The sequence below is a fragment of the Oreochromis aureus genome, linkage group 20, assembly GCF_013358895.1.
Source record: "Oreochromis aureus strain Israel breed Guangdong linkage group 20, ZZ_aureus, whole genome shotgun sequence".
NCBI lineage: Eukaryota > Metazoa > Chordata > Actinopteri > Cichliformes > Cichlidae > Oreochromis > Oreochromis aureus.
In genome coordinates, this window is record NC_052961.1 from 850,682 (window position 1) to 878,141 (window position 27,460).

The window sequence follows — 27,460 nt, forward strand, 5'->3', positions numbered from 1 at the left end:
ATCTTGCTCAGCTGATCTCTGAGTTGACAGTGTAAGAGGCCACGCCCCCAATAATGGAGACTTTAACTTATCTATAGAAAACTGCAGGGTTTAGTGTTTCCAGCCCCAGAGTATAGGACAGATAGAGCTGGGTGTCATCTGCATAGCAGTGAAAATGTATGCTATGTCTTCTAATGATGCTGCCTAAGGGAAGCATGTATAATGTAAACAGAATTGGTCCTAGCACTGAACCCTGTGGAACACCATAATTGACCTTAGTGTGTGAAGAGGACTCTCCATTTACATGAACAAATTGGAGTCTATTAGATAGATATGATACAAACCACTGCAGTGCAGTACCTGTAATACCTACAGCATGTTCTAATCGCTCTAATAGGATATTATGGTCAACAGTATCGAACGCAGCACTGAGGTCTAGCAGGACAAGCACAGAGATGAGTCCACTGTCAGAGGCCATAAGAAGATCATTTGTAACCTTCACTAAAGCTGTTTCTGTGCTGTGATGAGCTCTGAAACCTGATTGAAACTGGTTATATAACCAAGAACTGGAAGGAAAACATTTCAAATTTCTTGGGGTTTGGTTTGATGAGAGGGTTACACGGGCCGTACATATTCAAACAGAGGGGTTTAACTTGAAGTGAAAGAACAGTTCTGAGGGTTATATACAATCAGGTAGTGCTACACTATGCATGTTTGGTTTATAGTTCAGCAGCGGACACAACTTTACAAACGTTAGATCGTATTCAGTACCAAGCGTTGAGACTCTGTACAGGTTCAGTTACAACAACTCTCACAGGTGGAAATGGGAGAAAGGCCACTTCACATTAGAAGAGAACAGCTAACACTGAGTTACTGGGCAAGTTTACATGGTCATCCAACCCGGGAACAGCTGGGCTGGGACAAAGAAGAAAAAGATGTAAGGTTTAGTTTGAGAATCACAAAAGAAGCTGAACTCAGAATAGATCAGGTCAATAAGTCAAACAGTCAGTACCAGAAATACAACCGTGGATACTTCCAGAAGATAGGAAAGGAAAAATGAGGATGAGGAGTTTACTTTAAACTCACATACAACGCAGAAATATCACAGTCACGTGCAGATTCATACAGCATCTAACAGAGTTGGAGTAGCTGTGATTGTACCAGAGTTTAATATCACAGGAGGGAAAAGGATAAGTGATGGACTTTCAGTACACACAGGTGATGTTATCAGCCGTCCAATGGGCTGAAGACATAAGATCATTAATATCAGTCATTAGTTAAGTTCCAGTTCATCATTAGTAAGTTTACAAGGCAACCATTCAGAACGTAGACTCTTAATAGAAATTCAACAAACACTAGACAGAGTAAACATGATGGGAAAAATGATTAAGTTTTATGTGTGCCAGCACATCACGGTGTCAAGGGAAATGAAATGGCTGCAAAGGAGGCCTCTGGAAAAAGATTAGTGGAATTAATTATCAGCTTTAGAAAAACAGAAATAAAAAATCTATTACAACAGAAAATGAAGGAGAGATGGCAAAAAGCAGACGGTGGTTTTATAAAATTCAGAGGAAAACTGGAGAAATGAGAAGTAGAGGAGCAGTAGGGAAGAAACAATCACGTCTCAGGTGTGGGCACACTGGGATTAACAGCCCACTGTTCACTGTAGGGAAACACTGTGATGGGAGCCCTGTGGAGACAGCAGAGCATGTTATATCACACAGTGTGAGGAAGACAGAAGACAACTGACTCAAAACCTAAACTGAAACTAGACTGACTCAAGAAGTGAACGTTATCAGGCACCATTTAATGATCTTACACAAACACATTAGTATGATAGGATCTATTCCTCAGGTGACTTTCTGGTCCACACTCCATACCAGTTGGTGGTGGTAATGCACCAGTTCAGGGTCATGACCTCTGGTTCTGTGTCAGTGCGGATGGCCCGGACTGTATCTCATAGTTCCCATCGTTCATGTTTCCTACACTGACTGTCGCTCATTATCAGAGGACATTTGGACTCCTTTTTTAAAAACTGTACACAGAAATTGAGTGATTGGTTTTAGTCGTGAACAGCAGAATCTGCACCTAGTTTAGTGAAGAAATGCATCAAAGGAGCCGTGCTGAGGTCACAGCCGCTCAATTCATTCATCTAAACACGAGGCCTTGATAACAGCTCCCAGTTCAAAAGCTTGCAATCTGGATTTCCTACAGAGATTTTGCAGGATGGCTGTAACCAACAGTCTGAATTGTGTGCAGCATGTTTGAATGAAGGAGTCCAACAGAACCAGCATCCACAGACGAGTGTCCTGAGGATGAAGAACACGACTGTTTGAAAAGACTCGAGTAAAATACAGTCTGCTGGAGACGCAGACGTGTGGAGGCAGGCCAGGTTTCACTAGACTCCATCATTTATTGACTGTCTGCAGCAAAAACAACAAAGTCCAACAGGGATAGCCGAGAAACACAGTGAGCGAGGGGACACTGACAGAGGACAGCATCTATAAACACACAGGGCCGATTACAGGAAGTAGAGACACCCGGGGACAACGGGACAGCTGAGCTAAATCACAGACAATGAGACACAGGAAGCAAAACTGGAAGCTGAATGTGGAAAACAGGCACATGAACGAGACCTGACACGAGAGGAAGGAACCCCAAGGGAGGCCTTAAACTCTGACACAACTCCTGAGAGCAGGACGAAATACAGTAAGAGAAAAGAAGAAATGAGACATTTGAAAGCTTGAGGCGATCCTGACTAGGATGCCTCCTGGACGCCTCCTAGGGTGAAGTATTCCAGGCATGTCCTACCAGAGGAGGCCACGGGACAGAACCAGGAGCCAAGCCAGAACGTAACGTCTCTGTGTCCCCTCAGATGAGCTGGAGGAGGGACGTCTGGGCTTCTTTGCTGAGACTTTGGAAAGGTGCGTGGATCATGTGCTCACCTGTCAGTAACAGCTCACACAGTCAGCAGGCCGTGAATGAAACATTTGGAAATCTCTGATGAGTCTGATCTGTTTCGAGGCCCTGGGTTCGAGTTTGAAAGCCGACGGGTGCTGCTGAGATCGATCAGGTTCATGGAGGGGAGGAACTCGTACATGAGCATTTGTCTTCAGGTAAAACTTCATTGGTCGCTTTGCTAACACAGCCCGTTAATGGTTTAATTGAATGTGCTGTCTATGCAGACGGTCCGCAGAGTTCCTGTAAATCCCCTCAAACAGCAGCTGAGGAAACATCTCCAACCTTCTCCGAGTGGCTCGTGGCGAGCAGCATTTGCAGTGTTCTCGTCCTCGTTGCGAAGCTGAACTCTTTCCTGCTACAGGCTGAACGTCTCACAGCAGCGCGAGAGGCTGTGTGCTCTGAATTTCCATATTAAATATTAAAATGTGGCTGCACAGCCTGTGTAAGTGTGATTTCTCTCAGTAATGGATTTAATGCCTCTGCAAAGTGAATGCAGCTGTGTGTGCGAGCCTTTAAATGCTCCCATGAGTGAACGATGACACCCGTCGGCTGTTTGTCTTTAACACGTGTGCTTCTGCACAGTCGTGATGTTTAACTGCTGGGAAATCAAACCGTGTCCTCTGTGATCCACGAGCCTGCTGAGCAGAAACTGCTTCAAGCCAAACACGCTCTAAAATGATCGGCGAGCTGAAAACAGTCAGTTATCCATCTGTTACCGATGCCGACGTCATGTAGCACCGCCATTGCCCTGACACCGGGCAGCAGAGGTGACCACGTGTCAGTCAGGATGTCCATCGGGACTCGAGCTTCGCCTTCGGGAACAAATGGAGGTTTGGGTTGTGCTGCGTCTTCACAACAGCAGCTCTGCATGTGGATAAAGCATGAGCTGGGACTGACACACCTGTCTTGCTAATGACTTCCTCCGGTGCGTCACACCCAAACCTGCTTCACTCTGCAACGTCGCCTCCTGCTGGTCATGAGAAACACTGCGCCTCACTGTACGGCCACACTAACAAGGACAACACTGCAGTGAATGTGGCACCGCCACTAACTTAACATGTTCATGATGAACGCCCGTTTAGTCAACTGGATCCAGCTGAGCGCGCCCGTCCGGTGACTTGAGTGTGTTTTCTGCAGATGTGCTGCTTCAGGGCCGAGTCTCTCCAAATGTTTCTGCGTCACTTGTGAAACTTTAAAACCACAGGACGCCACTTTAAAGGAGGTTTTGAGTGTGGCGGCTGCTTCCATGCTGTCTCTGTTTGTGACTGAGTGCAGAACAGCCGTCAGCACGAGTGGCTGAGGCAGTAAAAATGTGCTTTCTGAGGTCCATCCCCATGTGAGCATGGTTTAAAAATGCTCCCATCGCTCTGCGAGGGTCTGAAACAGATTTTCTTCTTCTTGGCATGATTTTTGTTCATATATTACAGACCAGCTGTAATCATGGGTGTTTATCTCAGAGGAAAAGAGCCAACACTGGACTGGATATTTAAACCTTTGTCACCTTAGCGTTCTCTTTTTTTACTTTATAATTTCCGAACAAAGAGCTCCGTTAGCACCTGAATGGCGGCCTGTTGGCAGACCTTTGTCTGAGTGTGTTTGGCGTCGTGGTCATTGAGAAAGCGAGCGCTGATGTGTGTTATGTTTCTGAGCAGCAGCTTCAGGCCACAGACTCACAAAGATTCATCTCTGCCATCACACAAGTCGTCCCAACATTTGCTCTCTGACTTTTATGGATGTTTCGGTTTCTTTAATGTGAAAATGAGTCAGAGCATCAACCTCCAGACTCTCATTAGGGATTTATTTGGTTACTGCATGAATCTCATGTTAAACATGTGGAACACTGACAGGAGCTCTTTTTATTCCTGAAATATGTGGCTGCACATATGTGGAAGCTGAGTCATTAAACATTCCTACCATGAAAGCGACTCATGACGACACTCGGTGTGAAGTCGTCTAACCTGTTTCAGTGAAAACTAATCAGCTCAGTCTCATTTTGGACGGCAGAAACAGCAACGCGAGAGAAGAAGAGTGACGTGGACTCAGAGCAGGACCGAAGCTTCAGAGCCAGCACGCATGAAACGGGCCCAGAGGTGAACCATCAAACACGGGCAGTGACGGCGTGAAGCAGCCCCATGAAGGATGTTTCAGTTAAAGACTGTGACCCCTCCCAGACTACCGTGAGGAATATTTAACTTATGCAGGCATTGAAATTACGAGCATCAGAACAAACATCCTCCTCCTGCTAAACACAGGACAGAATCTCAGCTGAGTGCTTCTGCACAGTACCGGCTGCAGTTATTAACACAGGGTGTTAATGACTGCACACTGCACACACTGGATATCCTGCCTGTGAGATTCCTGAAGATCCTGAACATGGAAATGTCAGCCTGCAGTCTATCTGCAGTTTATTTTCAGCTTTCGGTCCCTGTTTATTTCAAACCCACCCTCCCAAAGAGCCCTCTCTGACTGTGGATCACTTCCAAACTTTCTAAACTTTTCTCTCCAAAGTTTTACGAAAGGCTGTCGCTGAACAGTCGATTGCTTTTAAACAGAAATGAGCGCTTTGAAACACTCCAGTGAGTTTTAGAGAAAACCAGCAGAGGGATGGATGATACTGTACATCTTCTGCTGCAGTTTGATCAAATCTGAGCTGCATGCAACTCATAAGCACAAAGCACCATTAACCAAACACCATGAACAATGCAGAGCTGGAAGATAAAACACTGCATCAAAGACTCCAGGACAGCTTTAGTTTTTATTACAGGACAGATCTTCTAGCGTTGTTGTCAGCCCGTCACAGACATCCTCTCATGACCTGTGGGGCCCCTCGGGATCTGTCCTCAGACTGTTCCCATATTCCCCCTGGGGCAGGCCATCCACAGGCACAGCATGAGCCCTCACTCCTGGCTGGCACACAGCTGTACATCTCTTCTAACCTCAGTGACATTTATGAATGACTGTGTCCAAGATATTAAATGCTGGATGGCACAGAAACACTAAAAATGGATAAGGCGAAGCAGCCATTATTGCAGCTGAGCCACATCTGGACTCCTGGACAAATACTGTAAAAGTGCAGCACATCAGCAGAGCCAGCAACATCAGCTTCTCCAGCACACAGAGATGGTCAAACGCCATCCAGCCATCCTGCCATTTTCCTCTGCTTATCCATTTGGGGAGGGGGTGGAGCCTATCCAGCTGCAACAGGGCAAGAGGCGGGGTACACCTGGACAGGTAGCCAGCCTGTTGGAGGGTTATCACAGAGACTGGGAACCACTAAATCCACACCACTAAATGCCAGAGAAAACCCTCGCACACACGGGGAGAATCAAACCCAGGACCACCGCGCTGCCTCCTCATTACACCAAATCTACATAAAGTCGAGGTGGTCAAAAAGATGCAGCAGCCAGACCTCTCACCTAAAAACAGAGCACATCACTCCTATTTTAGCTTCTCTTCACTGGTTTCTAATTAGTTTTACTTTGAGTTGCCCTTTAAGACCTGCCTGGGCTTAGATCTGATGTGTCTGGTGGTAATAAGAGGTCCTCTGTCCCACAGTCCCAGCACAGGATTTGGACTCCCACTCTGTGGGACGACTTCACTGAGGAGATCATATCGGTGAGCTCACTACTGCGTCCGCCTGCCCTAGTGATGTCAGATTGGTCATCAGACGGTTAGAGCGAGAGTCCGTGCGGGCCTACGCGGGCCTGCCTGCTGTGTGGAGGCAGCAGACTTCAGCTGGAGGCCAAAGAAGTATAAACCTTGGCTCATACTCGACCGAGGACCCAGGTGGAAAATACAGTGACCCCTGGATCATCTCCGACACTGGGCTGATATCACTGCTACAGTTAGAAGGTGGTTTTTGTCATGAGCAGACATGATGTGGACCCAAATGCAGGACTCAAGAAACCAGAAGGGAGCTCACATTACAGCTTTAACGGTGATAGAGGAAAGCCAAAAAACACCTGGAGCAGGGAATAGGAGAAAAATGGGAGACCACAGGAAAGAAACAAACAACCGTGAGGAATGAGGCGACAAAGGATGAGTGGAGAGGCAGGAGGACTGCATGAACCCTCGCTCATTGGTAACCAAGCGGACCCCAACGGACGCCAGCAGACGCCAGCAGACCCCAACGGACAATCGTGGGGGCGATCGTGGCTCAAGAGTTGGGAGTTCGCCCAGTAATCAGAAGGTTGCTGGTTCGAGCCCCGGCTTGGACAGTCTCGGTCGTTGTGTCCTTGGGCAAGACACTTCACCCGTTGCCTACTGGTGGTGGTCAGAGGGTCCGGTGGCGCCAGTGTCTGGCAGCCTCGCCTCTGTCAGTGCGCCCCAGGGTGGCTGTGGCTACATGTAGCTTGCCATCACCAGTGTGTGAATGTGTGGATGCCTGGATGTGTAAAGCGCTTTGGGGTCCTTACGGGCTAGTAAAGTGCTATATAAATACAGGCCATTTTACCATTTACCCAACGGACACCAGCAGACTCAAGGAAAGTAGAATTCCCAACTACTCAGGCATGGGGTCTAACCAGGATTTTAGCTTGTGTTGTCTCTTATGGTAAATGGTAAATGGCCTGCATTTGTATAGCGCTTTACTCAGTCCCTAAGGACCCCAAAACGCTTTACACTACATTCAGTCATTCACCCATTCACACACTGGTGATGGCAGCTACATTGTAGCCACAGCTGCCCTGAGGCGCACTGACAGAGGCGAGGCTGCCGGACACTGGCGCCACCGGGCCCTCTGACCACCACCAGTAGGCAAACATGGGGTTAGTATCTTGCCCAAGGATATTTGGCATGCAGCCAGGAGGCAGCCTGGGATCGAACCACCGACCTTCTGATTGGTGGCTGACCTGCTCTGCCACCTTAGCTACAGTCACCCCATATGTGTTTTATATTCTCTTCTTCTTCTTTCTTGTGAAGTAATTTTCTCCTTGAAGGTATGAACAACGTTTCTTAGTGTCAGCAGGTCTTTCTTTTATTTGATTACATCGTCCATCTGTTCAGCACTTTGGCCGACACTTGATGTCTTTTAAATGTGCTATACAAACAAAGCTGACTCAACTTAACTTGTGTTTGTTTTGGATTTTTATCCGAGTGAAGTCGTTAAATCTCTGCTGTTCCAGCTTCCTGTTAACAAAGGGAAAGATGTTAGTTCTTCAGCAGATGACGAGATTCGTTTTGATGTTTTTATTACTTTTAGATAAGAAGAGCTCCAGTTACATAATGTTGAGCTATATCACATTAGCCTTGCTAGTAAACAGTCTATTAATAATTTGCTTTACAAATCTGCACGAGCTGTGACTGTGACGTTCACCTGTCGGAGTAACGGATGGTGCAACGGGGTCTCTGTAAAGCTGCTCGTCTTCACTGCAGGCCTGAAAAGACCTGAGGCATCCTCAGAAGTCCAAATGTAACGCTCCAATCCTGCCCGGTGCTCTCAGACTGTGCTTTGTATGAAAGAAGGGAAAGGCTGAAAGCTGCCTCACACTGCAGGACACTTTCATCCTCTCATGGAAATGATTTTACCAGCCTTCATCAGAGCTGCATGCAAACAGCAGCTACAGCTGCAAATGAGGCAAAAAGCAGCATAGATGGGGAGAAATGAGCCTGTGGGTGTTTTTCCTCCAGCAAAGACAAGTCAGAGGACACCTATCCAAGATCAGTGAGTCATGATGATGCTCTCTGCTAGAATTATTAAAAGGTTTTTTAAAGCAGCCGAAACCAGAAGCCTGACGCTCAAAATATGAGCATTAAAATCAGCTCCTGGTGTAGACATCAGAAGCTTTTAATGTCCCGGGTTGGAAAATGGGACCTACTAACCATCTACATGACTGCAGACAGCAACACAGTAAGCTCTGTGCAGTACAATCCCAGCAGGTGATCGCACCAAGGCGTCATTCTTCTGTTTGTGTGACACATTTAAGGAATGATCCAAACATCTGAAGGGCACATCCAGGACATCATGGAGAGATCCAGTCTCTCAGCTGATGGGGAACACCTCAGTGTCCCACCCACTGTGTCACGCTCCACCCGTGTCCGGACATTACCCTTTGTGCTCACCTGCAGAGACCGGCCTGCTTACAGCCGGCTGCAGGAACAGTTCTGCTCCCCTCAGACATTCATGACGCTGCTGTGACAAAAAATATCTGGATCACTGTCCTCTGAGACGAACAAATTTACTCAGATTTACTTGGCCATGAATGTCTAGCAGCTGGTATAGATGATAACTAATTTTCATTATTAGCAGCGAGAGCACTGCTCTGATCTCCATGTTCTCTGTAATATCACAGCACACAGCTCAGCCACTGCTGTCAAAGTCTGGCCTCAATCACTGCCTCGGTCATCTCTGCAACTTCAGTTCATCACAGCTGAAACTCCTTTAATCTGCAAAAAGCAGCAGCAGCAGCAGCAGAGCGGACCGAGGAGCTCTGAGCACGATGACGTTTCCCGGCACGAACAGCTCGTTTATCTCCGATCGCACTGTGATTCTGAGCAAGGAAACGATCCCGGCGCGTCTCCTCCTCTGCTGCTCTGGACTCTTTAATCTTGTCCAGAAGTCACAAAACACAGAAGCACCCCAACACACACACACACACGCACACACACACACACACACACAGTTACGCACACACGCACACACACTCACACGCACACACACGCACACACACACACACACACACACACACACACACACACACACACACACACGCACACACACACACACACACACACACACACACACACACACACGCACACAAACACACACACACACACACACACACACACACACACACACACACACACACACACACACACACACACACACACACACACACACACACACACACACACACACACACACACACACACACACACACACACACACACACACACACACACACGCACACATGTTTGGTTTGCTATGCTCATGGGGACCTTCCATTGACATTTTTTTTCCCTGAGCCTTACCCTAAACCTAACCATAACCCAATTGTAACCCTGACACTAAAACCACATTTGAGTGTGAAAAATGCCCTCACCCCCGTGGGGACCGGGATTTAAGATAAGATAACCTTTAGTGTGTGAATGTGAGAGTGAATGAATAGTGGAATTGTAAAGCGCTTTATAAATGCACTCCATTATTATTAGTCCCACACGTGGGAGATTTGTTGCGTCACAGCAGAAAGTGGACAGTGCAAAGTTACAGTAGCAAAAATTAAGAAAACATCTGGAGTAGGATAAGATAAGAATAAGATACTATATAAAACAGAATAAAATACAACGTTGTCAGAAAAAGAGATATACACTTTGTGTTATTGCACATGTGTGGATGTGTGTGTGTCTGTCTGCATGTGTGTGGTCCTCTGCAGAGACCATGTTGTGGAGTCTGACAGCAGTGGGGAGGAAAGACCTGTGAAATCTCTCTGTCCCACACCGTGGGTGCCGCAGCCACTGAAGGAGCTGCTCAGTGCTGTCACAGTCTCCTGCATGGGGTGGGAGATGTTGTCCAACAGGGATGACAGCTTAGCCACCATTCTCCTGTCACTCACCACCTCCACTGGGTCCAGAGGGCATCCCAGAACAGAGCTGGCCCTTCGGATCAGCCTGTTCAGTCCCTTCCTGTCCGCAGCAGAGATGCTGCCGCCCCAGCAGACCACACCGTGAAAGATGGCTGAGGCCACCACAGAGTCATAGAAGGTCTTCATTTTGGTCCCCACCAAGATATTAAAAACCCGTACACACAGACACACACACATGCACACACACACGCATGAAATATCAGTGTGCAGTTGCTGAGACATGCTGGCGTGCAGAGCGCCGCTGTGAGCTAATAAGCAGAGAGAGGATGGAGCTGCTTCCTTCCTGTAATTGATTCATTTTCTTGTTATTTATCATGGTTGATGGTTTCAGACAGTCCGTCCTCGTTCCTGTTTCATCTGCTGACAGCCGTGCAGCTCTGTGCTCTCAGCATTTGGTTCATAGAAACAAAGTGAACCTGACTGAAATCAGAGGTGAGGACTCGCCTCCCCCCCCTCCTCTCTCCTCTCTCCCGTCTCTGTGAGCGCTGGAATCTGAGCTGATCAGCGTTTACACATTTTTTAACTCACATGTTTGTGTCTATTACTGATTTCCCATTTTATTCACACACACAGCTGTAAGTGTGAAACCATCTCAGCACACGTCCATCAGGACTCACGTCTCATTCTGAGCTCACACCCAGAAACACTGTTCTTCAAAGAGCATTTAGCCTCGCTCCTGTCGCACCTGTTCACAGACACTGGACGAATAACTCAGGTGGACAGGAAGAGAGTTCGAGTGACTCAAACAAGTGCACGAGGAGAGGAAGAAGAGGAAGCAGTTAGCATGTGTTTGCTCACTCTGTGGGTAATTCGTTTGCTAGATTAGCTGTTGGCATACGCACTGTGTTGGAGGATTGTTGCTAGCTAGTTAGCGATGCTACATACCTGTTATTCTAATAGTCTGTGTTTATGAATGATTCAGCACTCCTTAGTTTTGGTACCCATTCGTAGACAGCGATGAGATCAGCTGCACACTCCACAGAGGCCCAGAGTTACTGTTAATATCAGAAATATAATGCTGTCCTTTGAGACTTTAACAGCCACTCTACAGCCAGGGGACTAAAAACAACAGCAGCAGGTTTCATAGAAGTGTAGCTTGTTCTTTTCATTTAATAATAGAGTCCATATTATATCAACAGCTACATTCACCCTGGAGAGAAACTAGTGAGGGAGACCATCAGGACCAAGCTGGGTTTCCTGGGTCCAGAGGTTTGGAGAAACTTCTTCCCTTTCTTTCATCACAGCTGTCCTGTGCCAGATGTTCTGTTGACCCACTGAAAGAGGCATCATTTAAGAAACACCAGGAAGACTGAAGCTCATCACATTGATCAAGCAGGATTCATGATCTTCACCAGCAGCTCCCTCACAGGGAAATCTTCAGCACTCCTCCGTAGGCCCGCCCCAGGAGATGGATAAACCCAGCATTTCATGAACACTGTGATGGAGACCTACAGGTGACGACCTATGACCGTCATCAGGTTTTATTTAATTGTGTCAGAGAAAATCTCATATGCTCTTCATGCAGCTGAGTACATCAAGTGTTTAAAACAGAAGCTGTGCAGGTCTGAGATCAGCAGCTTTGTGAAACACCAAACTGAGGTCCTGTTAATGCTGATATATAGTGACACAGTTACATGAGTGATTAATCCTTTTGTTTTTTTGTCTTTATCAATAAAACAGCTGCAGCTTTCACTGACAGCACATGTGGTACTTTAACCTTTGTACTGTTTTCATCAGTTAACATGTCACTGGGTGGTGCTGAGGTCTGAATCTGAGGGCAGCTCCTGCAATCACAAAGAGAACAGAACCATCACAAACTGAATTATAAAGTTTCACTCAAATCTGAAATAAAGCAGATCCTTCTGTCCTCACACTCAGGATCTGAAGTTCTTGTCTTACATGTTTCAGTTCTACATGTAACTGTGAACATTAACAATAAGTCAGGCTGTTTTTAACCTGAATATTTGAAACAAACTCAGTAAAAAAAACAAAACAAAATACAGAGTCAGTGCTAAAACAGTCATCAGTGGAAAAATGAAACATAAATGTTAACTTAAGCTGCCAAACGGCCGTAGTTGGTTTCAGTACACAAATATTGGGCTTTGTTATTTTAATCCGTAGTTAATGATTAATGAGGGCTTACTGAAGTGTGTTACTGTCCTTACAGGTGTGACAGGAGACAGAAAACATGCTGCTGCTCTGCACCTGAAGCAGAGTCCAGCCTGTTGCTCTTACAGTATAATACTCATGACAGTAGTTAGTGACTGAGCAGCCCGGTGCTTTCCTCCTGATGCCGTTAGTCAGTATAAATTCATTCACCTGCGCGGATTAGCTAAACAAACTTTACATAACAAGTTTCCCCGACAGCCGACTGCTCGTCCTAACAATGCACAAATTATCAAATATCTTCAGTTTTAATCCAGCTGTGTTATAGACACACTAAAGGAAACAATCTGAAAGAATCTGTTTCTCCTGGGCTACATCATGCTTCAGACCAGCTGCCTGCCTCCTCGTGTTCTTTCACACTGGTCGTTGCCCAGTTTGGTCAAACTTCTGTGTGAAGCGTTCACAGCTTTAGCCGCAGCTCCTCCCAGCATTCAGCTTGCATGATGGAGGCTTTGAGCAGGAGGAGGAGAAACTGTGTGAGCTGTGGATGATGCGGTTCTCTCAGTGGTAGCTTAGTGGTGTGAGATGAGTTTCTGTGTGTTATTCAGCACAGCTGTTTGCACAGCTGTATTCGTGTTTCTCTGTGCTCTCGCTTTCCCTCCCTCCATCCACCCCTCCATCAGCTGCTGTTTTTTCATTTGCAGCAGGTCCATTAGGAGCTGCTGTCCTCTTCACTCGCGTCCTTTCTCTCTTTCTTAAATGGTGGCTCTCTTCGTAAATGGGAGCCGCTGCAGAGTTAAGAGCACCGCACTATTTGAGACTGGGTGGGAGCTGGAACACTTTGGCCTTTTCCTTCACACTCTTATTTCCCTCCAGCTAACAGCAGCTCAAACTCCTTTTATCTGCGTTTGTTTGCTCTCCTCTGCCTGCGTCCTGCGCACAGCTCCACACATTTTCTCTGTATTTATTATTGTGCTATCTACTGTACAATATAAAGCGCCTTGAGGCGACTTTTGTTGTGATTTGGCGCTATATAAATAAAATTGAATTGAATTGAATTGAATGGAAACATGGAGGAGCAGGCCAAGTCCAGCCTGTCACCGAAAGAGGTCTGCCTGCATCCCCCAGGACTTTCTGACCATCATACACATCACTTCCTGCTCTTTTTCATCACTTCCTGCTGTAAATATAATCTGGAATAATAATTCAGGGAGACTCACATGATCTCCACTGCCTGCAAAATTTCCTCCTCCACCTTCAACGTGATGATGGAGATGATGATGATCATGATGGAGATGATAGTGATGAAGATGATGAGGATGAAGATGATGATGATGATAGAGATGAAGATGATGAGGATGGAGATGCTGATGATGACGCTTAGCATGTGTTGACTCAGAGCTCTTCCTTTCCTTCTGCCTCCTCGTGTTTCCTGCATCCTCCCTGAAATCAAATGCAGTGTGACTCGCAGCAGTGTGACTCGCAGCAGCGTAACTCGCAGCAGCGTGACTCGGGGATGCTGGGAGGCTCCTGCTTTCTCACTGTAAAATAAACTTAAAGCCTGAGTCACACGTTAAAGCAGCGTCATACTCAGGCAGTATGTCCTGCTCATTACAGTATTATGTAATGAGTCTAGCCTTTTAGCTCGAGGAGGCATGGTCTCCATCTGAACGTCAGATTTCTTCTGTGGAGCCGTGACCCTGAACCCACTGTGGAAATCACAGATTTGATCTTTGGGCTTTCTTAGTTTAAATGGGCTTGGGTGCATTTTGGGTTGCTTGCTCTGCCTGATGTTGCAATGAAGAAGGCGACAGCAGTAACGTCAGTGCATGGACTCCATTTCAGGCGCCTCATTAGCATGAACAGCTGCAGAGCTGAGCTTTGATGTCATCATGAGAGAAGACGGTAAACGTTGGAGTCTGATGTCGGTCCACATCTCCTCCGTCACCTATTCGATATTTGAAAATCTCAGGAACGTGATGAACGTCCATCACAGAACTGATGCTCGTGGCCACCTTAACTATCCCTGCTGATAAAGCTACTATGGATAGATGGATCACATGACAGTAATAACAGAGCTCCAGCGAACATCTCGTAGACTGATCTACTTTGTCTCTGTGACGACATCACAAACTCTGATTGGTCCGGTCCACGTATCGACACGTCTGACAGCCGATTGGGTCTCCAGCAGAGGTTCACAGTTTGTATGCTGCATCTGCCAATCATCTGTGACTTTCCCATGGTGGCTCCACCCATAAAGGCTGATGTCACAGGTTCTGGTTCTGGTGCCAGTGTTATGGTGAAAAGAACCACTTCTGTGTTAGCTCTTAAACACACTTGTGGTTCATTTATCGGCCTTATTGATCACGCTCGTGTTTCTCACGCTGTCATCATGAACGTATTCACGGCTTGTTTCGGGGGTTTATGTTTAACGGTGTCCTCTGTGCAGATTTCTGCTGGACAGTGTAAAAAAAAAACTTCACCCAGCAGTTTAAAGGATTAAATTTGCATTTTCTGTGTGACTCGAAGGATTAATGAGCTCTTAATGACTGCAGAAGCAACCAAAGCATCCAACCAGGCAGGTCTTTGCACTTTTTTATCAGCATCATTAGCTGAAGGAGCTCGGACTGAGCCGCTGCTTACTCTGCAGTGCAGAGATAAAAACGCTGAAACACCAGAAGTTTGAAACTAAAGCTGAAGATACTAAACTTAAGTGAGCCTTTGGTAGCTGATGTAGTAGAAGAGCTCATAGCTGAAGGTGAGACGGGGAGGCCACACAGACGGATTCATGACAAACAAACTCCAAAGTCGGCGTCACAGCTGAGCGTGTGGACCGCAGCGCTGTGGAAGGGACGACTGAAACTCCGATACGTGAAGTTTTGAGAAGAACAACAAGAACCATGAAAGCAGGCCGAGGTGCTGCTGAAGAAAGAGAGACTGACGAGGGCGCTGCATCAAATTTTGATCCTTTGGAGACCTGAATGTTCGGTTATAAACGACCCGCTTGTTCTGCTGACAAAATACGTCCCTCTGTGACATCACTTCCACTCTAGTCATGTTTAACAGCACAGTTGATGGATGTTAGCATCCGCTATCATAAACTCCACCTGAGAGCTAACGGATCTGATCCAGGATGCATCCATCGGTGTGTAAAGCTCCTGTAATATAAGAAGACAGCTGATGGATGTGTGTACATTTGGATTTGTTGACATGAAAATAACCCTCCAGAGTCTTTTCAGAGATTTATGAAAATCTGTCAGAAAGCTGTGAGGAGCTGGAAGACTGGATCACCTGAAGAACCAGACCACGGGCAAGGCTAGAGAGGAATCCTGTTTACAGACGGTCAGGTATCAGAAACCAGTGTAATTAGTAAAACCAGGAATAAAGCGAGTGTTTGCTGTGTAATGGACGGAGCGGCAGTGTGCTTCTCAGAGCTCGAGGATCAGGCTTTCAGAGGCCCTCTCGGGGTCAGGGACCCTCGAGCCGAGGGTCGAGTATTTAATAATCACGACCTCACTGAAGGGCCTCGAACTCTGCGGCGTTTGAATGTTAAACACGTCCTCCGATGGCACTGAGCTCGAGTGGTTTCTGTATCCGTGCACTTCAAAATGTCGCCATTGTTTCTGTGAACAAAGGCCTCTCAGATCTGCTCTGTGATTGGTCAACTTCACGACCCGTTTTTGCCTCTGCTCTGTCTCCCGTACAGGTGTAGAGAAAATCAAATCACACAGCCAGCTGCCATTGCAGTGTTTATTACCTGATCACTTTCAGAGTCTGGGATGAGACGATGGCCCAAAAACACCCACAAAACCAAAAACGTGTCATTTAAACCACATTTGTTCATCTGTCTGTGCCTCAGCAGGGAGAAAGGAACAGATGCAGAGGAGATGCAAAGATTCACAATCTGCATTCATGCTGTGCATTTGGATTTTTCTATTATTGTGTTTGTTTTTTATGCTTCTTTGTCTTCTTCAATGCTAAGACCAGAGGTGGAACCACAGACTGTAGCTAAAAGAGGGATAGAGGCGCTAGACTCCAACCTTTTTCTTTTTTTGTTTTTACACAGTGGTTTTTGGAAAAGCCTTCTGCTGATTCAAAATGCTGCAGCAAGAGTCCTGACAGGGACTAGAAAGAGAGAGCAGATTTCTCCTGTTTTGGCTTCCCTTCATTGGCTTCCTGTTAAATCCAGAATTCAAAATCCTGCTCCTCACATACAAGGTCTTAAATAATCAGGCCCCATCTTATCTTAATGACCTTGTAGTACCATATCACCCTATTAGAGCACTTCGCTCTCGCACTGCAGGCCTACTTGTTGTTCCTAGAGTATTTAAAAGTAGAATGGGAGGCAGAGCCTTCAGTTTTCAGGCCCCTCTTCTGTGGAACCAGCTTCCAGTTTGGATTCAGGAGACAGACACTATCTCTACTTTCAAGATTAGGCTTCAAACTTTCCTTTTTGCTAAAGCATATAGTTAGGGCTGGACCAGGTGACCCTGAATCCTCCCTTAGTTATGCTGCAATAGACGTAGGCTGTGTCCCAAAACGTCGGCTGCATCCTCCAGAGGCCGCATTTGAAGGCCGATTACGTCACAGCCAGGCGACAAAGGCTGTCCCAATTCGTCGACTCCTTCAAATGCGGCCGACAAATGCATCCTTCATTTTCCCGAATTTAAAGGATGGGTCGGGTGTGTCCTTCGTGGCCTACCATATCCCAGAATTCATAGCATGGCCCAGCCAAATTTCAGCTGCCAACAATGGCGGCCGCTACTAAGTTTTAAAATTACTCTTATTAATCTTTCTGGGTCACAAAATAAACTTTTAACATATTTTCAGGTGAGAAAGTAGCGGTGTAAACTTTAAATATCTGCTTGGTTTATCAAGACATCGCATATTTGCAAAAGTGTGCCGACGTTTTCGGAGACGTCTGTTACCCACCCGCTCGATAGCAAGCCGGGGGTTCAATGGTCACTCGAGCCGGCGAGAGCAGCGGACTCCGGCTTCATCGTTTTCAGACCCCGCTCTTTTCGCTACTCTGGTTAAACATGATATATAAGTCACTCGGATAACTTAAAAATGTAATTGTTTGGCTTTTTCGGTGTTTTATTTGTTCGTGAGTAAATCGGTTTGGCTGAGATCAAAGTTATTAGATTATTAGATATTGTATATATTATTATATATTATATATAATTATATATTTTTTAAATTATATATATAATTATATATATAAATATAATATATATAATTATATATATTATATTTATATATATAAATATAATATAAATTATATATATTATATATAATTATTAATCCATCGGTGGGTTCCCAGAATTCATAGCTGCCCAGCCAAACGCCAGTTTTCAGCAATGGCGGCAGTTACGGAGAGACGGTAGAAAGCGGCGGTCGAGGACAACTACATTTTAAATGTAAGTTGTATTTGAAGTAGCGATACAAATGTTAAGATGTTTCTTAAAGTAGTTAACAAGGCAGTTCAATGGAAGTAATTTTTTTACAGTCATTAAACTTACACAGGAGTCCCGCCAGCTGTAAGTTTCCCGACCCCGCGCTATCTTTCGCTACTCGGGTTAAACATGATATATATAAGTCACTTAGATAACTTATAAGTCTTAATGTTTGTTTGTTTTTTCACAGTTTTATTTGTTCCTCTGTAAATCAGTTTGGCTGAGATTAAAGTTACAGTAGTTTTCACATAGCTGAATAAACGTCAAACAGAAAACCCATTAAACAGAAGTGTGAGATGGTTGATTGTACTCCAATGTCCTGTCATGTTTTAGGGAGCAAAGAGCAGACGACCACTTTCATTAAACTCCAGAGCGATAGTGAGCAACTGTTTACCGGTGCCAAAATCTCAGCCACTGTGGGTTGGAGGTACAGCAACAATATGCCGCTTTTAATCTGTTAGGCATAAGGGAGACAGCTTAATCTGTCTTTTAGTCCAAAGTGTGTACATTTTGCTATGGATACTGTTCAGGAATTAAGAAGATTGATATGCTCTATTATTTTCTGTCTGTTAGGGCCATTCTTGAAAAGATGGGCCTGCAGGGTAAAGTCACCCCTTTGCAGGCGAAAAAAAAATGGGACAATCTAAAAAAGAAATATAAAGTATGTACAGCTGTATTCAAATATGTGGGGGGGTTTTAGCAAGCTAGAAACTTATTCATGTAAACCTGTACTGTGGCTTTTTTTTGTCAACTGCCACTTTTTATTTCCTCTGCCTTTAGGACTTCAGGTATCCAGGGTCAGGCGAGGGAGTGAGCGGGAAGCCCACTACTGCTACATGGCCCTGGTTTGCCCTCATGGATGAGGTGTTAGGACAGAGGCCTTCTACCAAGCCTCCAGTGCTAATTGCTTCCATCCATGAGGACACTCAGGCCCAGTTCAGCAGTGGGCAACCAAGTGTTGGATGAGGAAGAGCAGGAAGATGAGGGCCAGGTGGAGCAAAGAGGGGCAAAAAGAAAGAAGGACAGGGATGAGTTTTTGGATTTAATTAGAGAGGACATGAGATTGCAGAGGGAAATGGAGGAAAGAAGAGCACAGGAGGGAAAAGATAGAATGGACAGACTGTTTGGTTTGCTTGAGAAACTTGTTGAGAAAAAAAAGGATTAAATTTCTGTAAATAAAAAGGTAAATGCTTCACCTTTATTTGCATTGTTTTTCCTTTTTTTTTTTTAAAGAAACTATGTACAACATAAATTTTATCAACACAATTAATTAAAAATGTCTGAAAAAAGTAACAATAGAAAAAACAACAAAAAACATGAATTCTTAAGAATTATTATTACAGTCAGGATTAACCTGAGTGTCCCAGTAAGCACAGGTACTTTTAACCAGGTCTGATCTTTGGCTGAGCAGAAAGTCTCGGGCAGTGCTGCTGAATGTGCTGGACCAGGACCAGAGAGATGGAGGAGGTGCCACAAGCAAGACCTTGGTTTGTATTTCCAGCTAGTAAGTGGAGCATCATACAGGGTGATCTCCATAGGGTCTAGGGATGCTCGTTTCCACTGTCCACCGCATCATCTGTCACTTGGGTTTGCAGGGCTGATGTAACTGACGGCTGCCATGTCACTAAGATGTATTCAGAAAGATGCAAACAATCCTGTTAATAAAGATCTAACAAGTAATATCTAAAAAATGCTCTACTAACAGAATACTTGCCTGTTTAAAAATATTCATGGTCTTGGGGTAGCTCCTCCAGGGCAGACACCTCAGCAGATAGCTGGTCCCGCCAGGGAGCACCACTGACTGCCTCCAAACCCATCTCCCCCTCATCTTGCACATCATCCTCAGGTGCATCCTCCGGGTCCATAGCGTCACCAGCACCGAGGCAGATGTTGTGTAGGACAGCACATGCTGTTATGACCTGAAACAGATGTTTTTGGTTTTTTTAAAAAAAACATAAGGTGTTTATAAATGTACATACACTAAAGTTCCCATTATATCATTATAATTATTTGAAAAAGAATGGCACTATATTGTAATGACTTACATGTGGTACAAAGGTGTGGTGCACCTCCAGCACTTGAAGGAAGATGGCCCGGAACCTTGTCTTCATCATTCCAAAAGCACGCTCTACACTGTAAAATCTAATTAGTTCCCAGAACTCAAAAAAATTATGGAAACTCGTTGCCTCAAAAAAATTGAGTAAAGCTTAGCTAAAAATGACTAAGTTAGATCAACTTATTTACTTTGAGTACTCTGTACAAGCTCATTTGTTCCCAGAACTCAAAAAAATTGGATCAAGTTTACGTAAGATGACCAAGTTAGGGCAACTTACTCATTTTGAGTACACTGTACAGCCTTGTTAGTTCCCAGAACTCAAAAAAATTATGGAAACTCGTTGCCTCAAAAAAACTAAGTAAAGCTTACTTAAGATGACTGTTAGGACAACTTATACATTGCAAGTCTGCAGTATTAACAATAACTTGATATTTCTGACTGTACAATACTATTTGTTTACCTACTGACAAACATGTTAAGTTCAAGTAAATGAAAAAACAATTTGTGGTAACATGAATATGATTAAAAATAATTAACAACAATTTTTGTAATGATGTTAAAATGAGCCCAACTTTTATTTTCAAACACAACAAAGTATAACAGCCAACATACTGGACACTGTTCTGCTGAACAACAAACAATTATAATCTTACAATGAAACAAAGTCTCAGATGTAATTATTCTGAAAATAAGTTTAGGCCTACCACAGTTTGTTTTGTACTTACATTACTTATATAATCAAAATAAAATATTTGTTGTTCTGTCACAAGTGCAGTCTCTAATTTAAACAACACATTTGTTTTCCATTCCAACACAGGAGCTGGAATGTTGTATTATTTTAAGGATGCTTGTTTCCAGTCCAGGCATTACTGCCTGAATGACTGTCATGGATCGAGGTGATCCAAATGTAGGTGCAGAAGAAAGTCTTTAACTTCCCTTAAGTACAGTGGCAGTGGATGTGGGTTGGAAATGCAATGAGCTTGAACCTGCAGGCGACCATCTTCACTGACCACACCATCTGTGACGGAGGACTCATCTCTCCTGGTGTCCTGCAAGCAAACAATCATATTTTTGGAACATGAACTTAATTGCTTTCTTAAAACATTTTTTCTGCATTTGGTATAAAACAGACTCCAATTTAGACGATCTCAGGCTCCCTCTCCCACCGAGAGGTGACATTCAATGTCCCAAATTGTCAGTCTGGATAGCCCTGACCACCACCCAACACACAATAATGTCATGAAAGCATCATTTTAAAAGGGCTATGCAAACATGGCCAATAACTTTCATTCTAATGATGTGCAAAATGATTTTGGGCACAAAACAGATTTTGCTGTTAGAAAACTTGCAGACTTCACTATATACAGTGTCGACCCTCTAAACTAAGTTTGGGGATGTGATCTTTCAAGAAATGCAGACCAAACTGTTGTTGTTTGTTTACTTACACAGCGTGTCTTGTAGAATTAACTGTGGTCACCAGCAACAGCATAGTGCAGTCATATCTCAAGTCTAATAACAGAAGACAGGAAAAGATCAGTAAAGAAACAACTTCCCCAAACCAAAGCACAAATAAAACAATAAGTAAAACAGGCTGATCTAAAGTGATGATTAAAGTTCAGCCTGATTAATATAAATGTCACTGACAGTTGCTAATATATTGGAAAACCAAAATACTTACTGATGTCTTTCTGTCCAACAGCAGGAGTGCTGGTCCCGAGCCTCAAAGACAGTAAGAAGCAAGCAGAGAAAGGAGAGAAAAACAGAACATTTTTCAGAAACTGATTTGATCTTTAATGGCTGTGCAATCATTGTAACATAGAGTTTGCTTATGTTGTTAAATAAAGGCTAGATTTGACATTAATAGATGCCACAGATGTTCAAAAGCTACCACAAAGCATGAAAAAAAAAAAAAAATAGATGCGTCTCGAAAACGTCGAACATTTTTGCAAATATGTGATGTCTTGATAAATCGAGCAGATATTTGAGGTGTTAGCTGCTTTTTTACACAGCTACATTCTCGCCTGAAAATATCTTAAAAGTTTATTTTGTGACCCAGAAAAAGTAATAAGTTTTTCAGCTGCGCTCCTCCCGCCATTGCCGGGGTCGCTTACAAATACGCACAGGCTCCGACAACCGTTGCCGACAAATGCGATCCTCCTTTTCCCCAGACTACCCTTTCTGGGTCACAAAATAACCTTTTAAGATATTTTCAGGCGACAATGTAGCCGTGTAATGCTCAAATATCTACTTAATTTATCAAAATATCACATATTTGCAAAAGTGCTTCCACGTTTTCGGAAAGCTCTGTTATCCACCCCCACATCCCACACCTACCCCACCCCTAACGGTTGCACCTCCCGAAGAATTTTGTCTGGGCTCTTATCTCACTTATTTATTTCAAACAATCAACAGAAAATTTCACCACATAGTTTTATGTAAGGTTTTTAAGGCTGTGGTGTTAATTTTTAAGTAACATGAGCCCAGCGACAGCAGCAACGCTAGGCTAACACTAACTAGCTAGCAAGATTTTAAACCTGGTGCTAAACTAAGAGAAGCCACAAAATCAGTTTGAATAAGAGTAAACATTTACTCACCAAGTCAGTGTATCAGGTAAAGATCCACAGCAATGACAACAATAATATCTTGAGCTGACGCTTCTCCAGGTTTGCTCAACATATTCCATAAAAAATGCACCGTGAACATGCGGACTGATCCGAGAGGGAGGAGGACGGTAGTGACGTGGCATTTTCAAAACACATCTTTCATCCTTCCGCACTGAGAAGCAAAACTTCCAGCTTACTTAGTTTTTCTAAGTTAAGACAACTCAAATAAATTGAGTTTATCAGCGTTTTTGCATAAAAAGTACTGGTAACTTATTTAAATTGAGTTCTAATAACAAATTGATAAAAATTGAGTTCAGCCTATTTAATATTTTTAATTAAACACAATCAAAGGAGTTTGCAAAGAAAAGCGTCTGGACTTCTTTGAGTTGCTTGAAGACGTTTCACCTCTCATCCGAGAAGCTTCTTCAGTTCTAAGGTCAAATGGCCGAGAGTCCCAGATTTAAACCCAGTGGGAGTATCCCCCCAAGGAGGGACAAAGGACCCCCTGGTGATCCTCTAATCACATGCGCCAAGGTGTGAAAGCGGGTGTGGGTCCTAATCAGCCAGGGTTTCGGGTGAGCTCATTGTGAAACCTGGCCCCACCCTATCATGTGATTTCCTGAGGTCAGATGGCCCAGGATGTGAGTGGGCGTTAAGGCGTCTGGGGAGGGATCTCAAAACTGGATTATAGATGGCAGACAGTTGGTGTCGTAAACCACCGCCTCTGTTCAAAGATGGTCGCTCACAGTGGACATAGATGGCCTCTTTCACTCCTCTTTCAAACCATCTGTCCTCTCTGTCCAAAATGTGAACATTGGCATCCTCGAAAGAGTGACCTTTGACCTTTAGATGCAGATGGACTGCTGAGTCTTGTCCTGTGGAGGTGGCTAGAAGAGCCATCTATAATCCAGTTTTGAGTTCCCTCCCCAGACGCCTTAACGCCCACTCACATCCTGGGCCATCTGACCTGAGGAATTCACATGACAAGGTGGGGCCAGGTTTCACAATGAGCTCACCCGAAACCCTGGCTGATTAGGTCCCACACCCGCTTTCACACCTTGGCGCATGTGATTAGAGGATCACCAGGGGTCCTTTGTCCCTCCTTGGGGGATACTCCCACTGGGTTTAAATCTGGGACTCTCGGCCATTTGACCTTAGAACTGAAGAAGCTTCTCGGATGAGAGGTGAAACGTCTTCAAGCAACTCAAAGAAGTCCAGACGCTTTTCTTTGCAAACTCCTTTGACTACGATGACCTGGATGACTGAGAACCTTCACAGACAATTAAACACAATATTACATTTTACAGTGTATAATAGAGCGTGCTTTTGGAATGATGAGAGTTGAAGCGCTGGGCTCCCACACCTTGAACTGGCCTCTTGTACGGAGTGATGAGGGGAAGTGGATGCTGGAGACATGGGTACCCTCCATCTGCTAAGATGAAATGCCCTGGAGGAGGGTAAATGGCCTGCCGGTACAGTGGGCTGTTGCGTAGCACCCTGGAGTCATGCACTGACCCAGGCCAGCCCACATATGTATCGATGAAGCGGCCCTGATGGTCACAAACTGCCTGCAGGAGTATGGATGGGAACAATTTCCTGTTTCTGTAGCACTGACCATCAGGGCCGCTGGGAGGCTTGATGCGGACATGGCAGCGGTCAATTGCACCAGCAGCCTTTAAAAAGGCTCTCTGTCTTGCCAGCCCTGCAAACCCATGAGACAGGACATCTAGGTCTTCAGGAGTCCGAGGGAGATGGATAACCTGATGGCGAATAGCCACCACCTCCTCTGTGACCTTGTGGACGATGCGGTGAACAGTGGAGCGAGGAATAGCAAACACTCTGGAAACAACTCTGTAGGATGCTCCACTTGCCAGCCAGAAAAGAAACACAAGGACCTCAATAGTGGCACCCCAACCATGTGGCCGATCCTGGTTAAGGAGGTTCAGCAGCTCTTTCAGAGACTCCCTGCTCAGACGAAAATCAGGCCTAGTGTCCTCATTATTAAAAAACCTGTCCAGGACTGGGACACTCAGGTTAATCCTGCAGTACTGTGGTCTCGCCTGGTGAAGGAAAATAAGGAAAATGTTTTATTTTTGTCATTGTTATGAATGTTGCTCTTGTTCTTTAAAAAAAAACGTGTCAAAACTTTATTTTGATTATCATACTTAAGTAAAATTCACTGGTTAACTGATAAAAGATAAAAGAGCGAATAAAATCACTTCTACATCGGAGTTTTATTTACCTAGTAAACAGATTTCAAATACACACATAAACGATGGGGGAAAAAAACTGAAGACATGTATTTTCTCTGTACCTGAACTCGGTTATCTCTTAGTCGGAGATAAATCAGTCGTCTGCGACGGCTGATTTGTTGTAACTCTTCGATTAACAAAAATAAGAGAAAAATACAGAGAGTTTCAACGATATCCATTATTTCACCGAGGGGGAGAAAGTGGTAAGGGCGGGAACAGCTGGTGACGCAAATGTGAAGGCTAGACCGTCCCATTTCACAAGCCTCGCACTTCCGGCCTTCTCGGTCTTCGAAGGACCCGGCCCACGTAGACCGCGAAGGCCGGGTCCTCCGAAGGATGCAGCCGACGTTTTGGGACACAGCTGTAGGCTGCCGGGGATTCCCATGATGCACTGGGTGTTTCTTCTTCACTCACTGAATGCATCAAATCATATCTGTTATTAATCTCTGTCTCTCTTCCACAGCATGTCTTTATTCTGTCTTCCTTCTCTCACCCCAACCGGTCGCAGCAGATGGCCCCGCCCCTCCCTGAGCCTGGTTCTGCTGGAGGTTTCTTCCTGTTAAAAGGGAGTTTTTCCTTCCCACTGTCGCCAAAGTTCTTGCTCATAGGGGGTCATATGATTGTTGGGTTTGTCTGTTTTCTCTGTATTATTGTAGCATCTTTACCACACAATAATATAAAAGCGCCTTGAGGTCAATGTTGTTGTGATTATACAAATAAAATTCCATCTTAAAAATGGTCCACAAAAACAAAAATCCGAACATATCTGTGTGTCCGTGTTTCCTCTGCGCGGTCCTCTTGGACCTGTGTGGCTCGACTCTGAGCTGCTGAGCTGATTTCTATCTGCTGTGAGTGAGCTGGGAGAGACTCGAGGAGTGAAAAATGATGAAGAACGTGTCCTCTTCATCAAGGTCCTCCCTCGCTCTGCTGTTTGAAGTCTGCCATGTGATGAGCTGCCGTCTGAGCCTTGGGCTGCTTTGATGTGTCCCTCTGCAGCAACTCCAGTCTGTCACAGAGAGCTGAAGGAAGCAACTTGACTGAAATATGAGAGGAAACGGGACGGATCTATTCAGAGAAAGACTCCTCCTCATCGTGATGCAATCGATACATGCTTCAGATTATTCTGACACAGAGAAAACTTCTAGTTCTCGGGATGGTTATTCACCAAGATTTCAGTTTCATTTTAAGAACAAAATATATCGACGTCTGAGCGCTAGCTTTGACTCAGAACTCCTCCAGACCCTGATCTGAGCTCAGCCTGGGAAAGCTTGTTCTGCGGAGAACCCAGCACAGGAGAACAGAGGTAAAACAGGAAATCCATGGCCTGCACGTTCATTCAGGTGAGCAGCGTGGCCAACAAACCAGGTGAGGAGCAACACCTGTGAAACAGTTCAGAGGTCAAACATGAGCAGTGAAGACCAAGAGGGGCATGGATGGAAAGTTTGAGACAGAACGAGAGGAACGTGGCGCATTGGTGGTAGATAAAACAAAGGAGCCTCATTGGCTGATCAGGCACAGGTGATTTGAGTGTGGGCGGGGCATACAATTCCAAGCACTCAAATAAAATCTGCATTTCCGCTCTGATTTATTTCTTGGTAAAATCCAACGGTTTCTCTAACAGCTCGAGCACAGATGCTCCTGCCAGCCCACAGTCTGCTGGTAAGTGTCAGATAGGGGGCGCTGTTTCCACTCCTTCAGCCTGCACGTGGCTTTGCCGCCGCATTCCATGAACAGACTCATACCAGCAAACATGAACATGGAAACTCTTTGGTCTTGGACTGAACTGCAGAGAGTCCGTCTGAGCTCCCGTCCTCCTTTATGTTCCTGTTCCTGACCACCGTCTGTCCCGAGGTGTACGACGAGGAGGACAAAAAGGTTTCACTTTAACAGCATCGCTGCTTTCTCCTCGAAGTAAACACGCCTGCTTTTATGGAGACATGTGGGCGTGGCTATATGGAGACTGGATAAATGGCCTGATTTCTGATTAGCTGACATACTCCAACACACGAGTCAGCGTCACAGCCTGCAGAGCTCAGACTGGACGCTGAGTGGGACTGGAGAAGGTTAAAGTTTCATGATTTCTACAAAGTTGATTAAAGCCAGCGTGTGCTGGTGAGCTTCTTCAGAGTCATCTCAGGACATTAAACAGTGGCTGAGACAGAATGGCTGCTGACAGCTGTAATTACGCCTTCACTCAGGATGAAATTGCAGGGTAACACGTTCATGCTGTGTTTGGAGATCACTCCATCAGTCGCCTTTCCTGCTCTAATCTTCAGATTACAGTGTGACAGAGGGCTGCTTACATTTAGCTTTAATTGGTTTTTGAGGAGAAGTGTCTGCAGAGGCTCACGATCCGTCCATCAGACCACTCTGAAGTGGTGAAAACGCCTCCCGTCCATCATCCTCAGAGACAGCAGAGGATGCTGCCTCACTGTGATGACCCGCCGTCAGGGGAGCGGACTTTAGG